At 38.4% G+C, this 6,157-nt stretch overlaps 1 non-coding gene and 1 pseudogene across 1 annotated transcript; both read right to left on the bottom strand.

Moving 5' to 3' along the window:
* Positions 1-5,598, bottom strand: part of LOC102468759 (enoyl-CoA delta isomerase 2, mitochondrial pseudogene) — a 19,730-nt pseudogene extending 14,132 nt beyond the window's left edge.
* LOC114009133 (U6 spliceosomal RNA) lies at positions 2,937-3,043 on the bottom strand. The gene has a single exon (XR_003550602.1). It is a non-coding gene; the product is annotated as a U6 spliceosomal RNA (small nuclear RNA).
* Positions 5,599-6,157: the final 559 nt, after the last annotated feature.

Genomic DNA, 6,157 nt, shown 5'->3' with positions numbered 1-6,157 from the left:
TCCTGATCCAATCTTGATAGATTATATGCATGCAAGAATTGGTCCATCTCCTCCAGGTTATCTTTTTTGTTGGCTTATAGTCACTCATAGTATCCTCTAATGATATTTTGTATTTCTGCTATGTCTGTAGTAATATTGCCTGTTTCATCTCATATTTGATTAACCTGGTTTCTTTCTTTCTTCTTATTGATCAGTCTAGCCAATGGTGTGTCAATCTTGTGAATCTTTTCAAAGAACCAGCTTTTGCTTTCATTCATTTTCTATATGGTTAGTTTATTTTCTATTTCATTTATTTCTGCTCAAACCTTTATTATTTCTTTTCGCCTGGAATTTTGGGGGTTTGTTTGGTTGTTTTTGCTATTCTCTGAGGCATGAAGATAAGTTATCTATTTGCCATCTCTCCATCATTTTTTTATGCACACTAATTGCTATGAATATCCTTTTCATGACTGCTTTTGCCATGTCCCATAGATTCTGGACACTTGTGTACTCATTATCAATTGTTTCCATAAATTTTTTGATTTCAGCCTTAATTTCTTCAGTAGAGAATAAGTCATTCAGATGTAGGTTGTTCAGTTTCCATGTGTTTGTGTATTTTTGGGGTTGTTTCTTGAAATTAATCTTGAGTTTAATTCCATCATGGTCAGAGAAGATGCTGGGTACAGTTTCTATGCCTTTGAATCTGTAAAGGCTTGATTTGTGTCCTAATATATGATCTATCTTTGAAAAGGTTCCATGTCGGGGTGAGAAAAATGTATATGTTGTGGATGTAGGGTGGAAAGTTCTATAGATATCTGTCAAGCCCATTCCATTTATAGTATCATTTAAGTCCTGTATCTCTCTATTTATTTTCTGTCTAGAAGATCTGTCTATAGGAGATAACGGGGTGTTGAGATCTCCAACAATTATAGTATTTTTCCCTATGTCTCCTTTTAGCTCCAGCAGTCTTTCCTTCACATATTTAGGCGCACCTGAGTTGGGTGCGTAGATATTTATAAGGGTTATATCTTCTTGCTGGATTACCCCATCTACTATTATATAATGCCCTTCTTTGTCTCTTCTTACAGTCTTTGTTTTAAAATCTATTTTGTCTGAGATCAATATCGCTACTCCAGCCTTTTTTTGATTTCCATTTGCATGGAATATCTTTTTCCAGCCCTTGACTTTTAGTCTATGTATATCTTTATCCATAAGGTGAGTTTCTTGTAGGCAACAGATAGAGGGTTTCTGTTTTCTTATCCATTCAGCTAGTCTATGTCTCTTAACTGGGGAATTTAATCCATTGACATTCAATGTAATTATCGATATTTCCATACCTGATCCTATCATTAAGTGAGCCATTTTCTTAGTTGTTTTTTGTTCTCGTATAACTGTCTCTGATTTTTTAGTTTTCCTGGTATAGTACTCCCTTCAAAACCTCTTGAAGAGCTGGTCTGGTGTTGGTAAATTCCTTCAAATTTTGTTTATTTGAGAATGTTTTTATCTTTTTTTCCCATATAAAAGATAATTTTGCCGGGTATAGTATTCTTGGTTGAAATTGTTTTTCACTCAACACTTTGACTATGCTTCCCCATTCTTTCCTTTCCTGCATTGTTTCTGCTGAGAGATCCGATGTTAGCCTGATGGGGTGACCTTTGTAAGTAACCTGGCGTTTCCCTCTTGCCAACTTTAGTATCTTGTCTTTATCTGTTGTTTTTGCCAGTCTGGCTATGATGTGCCTTGGAGATGATCTTCTTGGGTTGATTCTACTTGGGGTCCTCTGTATTTCTTGGGTCTGGATATTTGAATGCCTTTCTAGATTTGGAAAGTTTTCTTCCAGGATCTCATGGAATAAATTTTCCAGGCCCTTATTATTTTCTTCCTCCTCCGGAATACCAATTATCCGAATGTTGGGGCGCTTGATGGTGTCCAGTATTCCTCGTATATTATTCTCATTTTTCATGGTTGTTTTCTCAATCTTCTTGATACTTTTTTCTAGGTCAGATGTTTTGTCTTCTACATTAGAGTTTCGGTCTTCTGCCTGGTCTAACCTACTTTTAATGCTTTCAAGGGAGGTTTTGATTTCCTCTATCACATTCTTCAAACCTAGAAGTTCCATCTGGTTCTTGTTTAGGGTATCCATTTCTTCTTTCAAGTCATTAAAGGACTTCCTCATCTCCTGGAGCTCCTTGTCTCTTTTCTCTTCCATCTCAGTTAGTTTGGTCACTACAAATATTCTGAATTCCTTATCAGACATGTCCACGGCGTCCATTGTATTGACTGTGGGTGATGTAGGCTTGATGATTTCCCTTGAGGGTGAGGCCTTTTGGTGGGTGCTTGTATTTCTTTAGCCTCTGTGATTGTTCCTAGTCATCAGGTAGCTATATGTTTCTTCCTAACTTATTTAAGGTAACTCTGACTGTTAAACGTTTTATAGGATTAAAAAATTGATGATTTCTCTTATGGTTGGCCTACCTGTTGCTCACAATTACCATTAACTGTTGCCACTAGCCCAGGATAGCCCAATGTCCTCCCTGTTTCTAAGGAGTGGTGAGCCTCCAACTGACCTAATAAGCAACACCTCAAGAGCAAAAAAAAAAATACGAAAAAAGGAAATTGCGTGGCGCACAATGTGCATGCACCACGTGCTATTCAAATCACTCAAATTCAAAGAATCCAAAGGCTAGTGGGAAAGGGTCAGAGGATGAGTGATAGGACCAGGTTGGTCTGGCCTGCAGCCTTAGTTTGCCTGGTGTCCAGAAATGCTGGCCGGCTAGATCCGGGTTGCGAGTTGGGTGGGGTGGGAGTTCACCTTAAAGTCCCAGGCAGCCAACCTGAGGTCCAAGGAGGAGGAATGGTGGGGATGCACGAAGATTCGGAAGGGTCAGGCCTGAAGCCTCAGTCCGCCTCTTGTCCACTGGAACTGCTGCCCGGATTGATCCCTTATTATATTTCTTAAAAATATGGAACACTTCACAAATTTGTGTGTCATCCTTGTGCAGCGGCTATGCTAATCTTCTCTGTATCATTCCAATTTTAGTATATGTGCTGCTGAAGCAAGCACAGTCTAAGATTCTTTTCAATCTTTGACTTGTGGACAAAGGAAGTTAGTGTTATGAAAATTCTTGGGTAATGACAATGTAGTAAGGAAATTCTGAAAGACAAATGAAAAAACAGTGCTTTTATAAAAATGGAATCAGAAACAATATGGAAAACTCTGAATTTCCCACCAAAGGCCAATTTCAGAAGGGAGAAGTGGGTTACAATCTATATTTCAGCCAAGGATGAAGGAGAAAAGTGTGAAAAAGATGATAATTTGGAAAGAGGACATCATTGAAGACTTAAAAAACAGAAGCATGGTGTGCAGGTGAAGCACTCACTCCAATCTATTGGTAGTCCCACAGGATACAACCCCAAACCTTCTATTCTATCATCCCAGCCACCCAAACTAGAGGACTATTATAAGTGTAAGAAGGAGGGAATTAGGGCATGTTGAAAGGAGGGAAGGCAGAGACTCCAGGCCATGTAATCAGCAGCATAGTGATTATTTATGTGATGTATATTGTTTTTGTTTATAAAGAATTATTTTATTTAACTTTATTTATTTTATTTTTATATTTTAATTTGACCAGATAGGTAATTTGACCAGATAATGACAGAGAGAGAGAGAGACAGAGAGAGAGGTGGAAGGTGAGAAAGCAAGCTGCTAGGTCTGGGACTTGAACTGCGGTTGGCCATGTGATAGTCAAGTGCCCTTAACCATCATGCCACTTGCTGACCCCAGCGTAATGTATATTTTGACAATGGAGTTAGATATTCCTCACCAATTATGATAGTATTTATTATATATATATATACTTTATATATGTATATATATATATACACACACACACATACACACACACACACACACACACATATATATATATATACATACTTTCTCAATTCCAGTATTTTTCTCTTTTTTTCTTGACTAAAAAAGGCATGATGAAGTTTATTAAGCTCACGTATTGAAAACTAGGGTAATATGCCCCTTACCCTTTGACAGGCTTAACTTTACAGTAGTTGCCAGCAGAGTTTTGCTTTTCTGGATCAGAATTTTACAACCATAACTCCATTTATCTGACAGCCATAATTTCTGTAGGGCAGCACATTCTTCAGCATTAACAGGATGAAACTTTTCTTTGTCCTATTTCTGATGACCTCTTTTGAAACTCTCATGGTATTTTGAGGGAGCTTTGCATGTGCTTTCAACCTGGCCCACTTTCTTTCTGAAATTGCTATCAGGAAAAATTTCAGTAACAAATCCTTGAGCACATGCCTGCCCTTCTGTTAAATTCTTCCCTAAAACAAGCATCTCAGATGCCTTGACTGAGCACATTATCTTCAGAAAAGTACAGGAGGAATGTCCTTCTGGACTTTGGCCTAGTTTATTGAATGGAGTATGGAATGTTGCCCTGTAGGACACATACATAGCATCAAGTAGAACAAGTATGGTGATCGAAATTTCCAAAGCCAGATCATTTACTGCTGGCACCCACTCAGCAGAACACGTTTTCTGAGTGGGAGGGTTGTAGATTAGAAATAAACATAAAAATAAACACACAAAGACATAGAAGTATAGAAAAGCAAGGATCAGATGGGCCCAACTTCTTTGATGAAGATATGCAGGACCATGAACTATCCCCAGGTTTATTCTTTTAAAGGGCAGAAAATAGGGGAAGAGGAAATGGAATGCAAAGCTAGTTGTTTTCAGATGTTAATTGGCTGATGATGCAAGGACACCTAGCACCATGTAATTTCTCTGATCTTTTGGAGCTGATTCTGATAAACACATGTGATTTCCTTTAGCTTGAAACTGCTCTGCAGTTTCAATAACAATAGGCAGCTAGAGAATTCACATGCAAATTGCTTTCATGCCATGTAAATGAAGTTCACAGTACATCATTTCTGCATGTGTCTAAAGGTCACCATGCTTGCTCAGATTGGCTGCTCTCCAGTTTACCACTGCAATCTGAGGTTTAGGAAAATCTACGAAATTCCTCAGCAAAATGCCACTATTTTTTGATTTCTCCTTTACTCCATCAGGTGGAATATCAGTGAAGTTAGTCAGGTCATTCCCACTACTGTAATAGTCACCATTTCCTGTTAAAACAGTTATGAAGCAGCTTAGAGTGCAAGTATAATTTCTTCATACATCTGAGCGCTCATGGCATTCTTTTTGGTGGGCTGGTTGAACATGACCTTTGTTATGCCATCTTTGGAGGTTACCACCGTTTCATATCCAGCTGGTTTCCTGCGAGCTCAGGCTCCATCTGGGTGGAGGATTCAAGGGAATAATTCAGACTGGACACTAAATCCACATAGTTCTGCCTGGCACTGTCCTTAGGCAGGTTGCCAAGAGTACTCCATGCATCCCATTTGGCCTTACTGATCTGATCAAGCACACCTGGTTTGGGCACATTACAGTCCTTCAATAGCCTGCTTAAATAGTGCACAGAGTTTAAGCTTCACTTAATTTTCTGGGTCTTTCTTCAAGAGTTTCACCTGATTCATTGCATCCTTAAAGTCCTTTTGAGTGGCTCTCATTGTTCTACTTTCATGCAGCTGAAATACTGGGAAACTAATGACCTGCAGATGGTTGAAGTGAAAGGTAGTTAGTGAAGTGGGGCCCAGCAGGTATATTTCAGCCTCATGCAGGATGTTTAACCACACAGTCAGGAGCAGAACAGAAACAACAAGCACAGCCAGATGAAAAAACTTGTTTTTAAGCACACACGGTAAATGGGAATGTGGTAGCAAGCTATTGATACATACACAGTATTAAGGCCACAAGCAAAAGTGGATGTCACAATAATGAACCACGGATACCAGCACCATAGCAGTCTCCCTGCCATCTTCACTGTAGCAGCATAGAATTTCAAAGGTTATACTTGATAGAATGATTTATTATAACACAACCTATATATTTCGAATTGACACAAAATTAATATAATCTGTAGTATATTAAGGTTAATTATCCTTGAAAGATTCCTTTCAAAAACTTTGAGATCTACAAAATATTTCTAACAAAATTATTGTTGCAGAAATTAAGACTTTAAAGTGAATTTCAGGGTGGAAGGGCTGTGAGTTTTCTGTGTGATTAATTTCTGTAACACTATCCTTCAGATGGCTGTGG

The sequence above is a fragment of the Tupaia chinensis genome, unplaced genomic scaffold, assembly GCF_000334495.1.
Source record: "Tupaia chinensis unplaced genomic scaffold, TupChi_1.0 Scaffold000475_1, whole genome shotgun sequence".
NCBI classification, from domain to species: Eukaryota; Metazoa; Chordata; class Mammalia; order Scandentia; family Tupaiidae; genus Tupaia; species Tupaia belangeri.
This window is presented reverse-complemented; position numbering and strand designations above follow the sequence as displayed.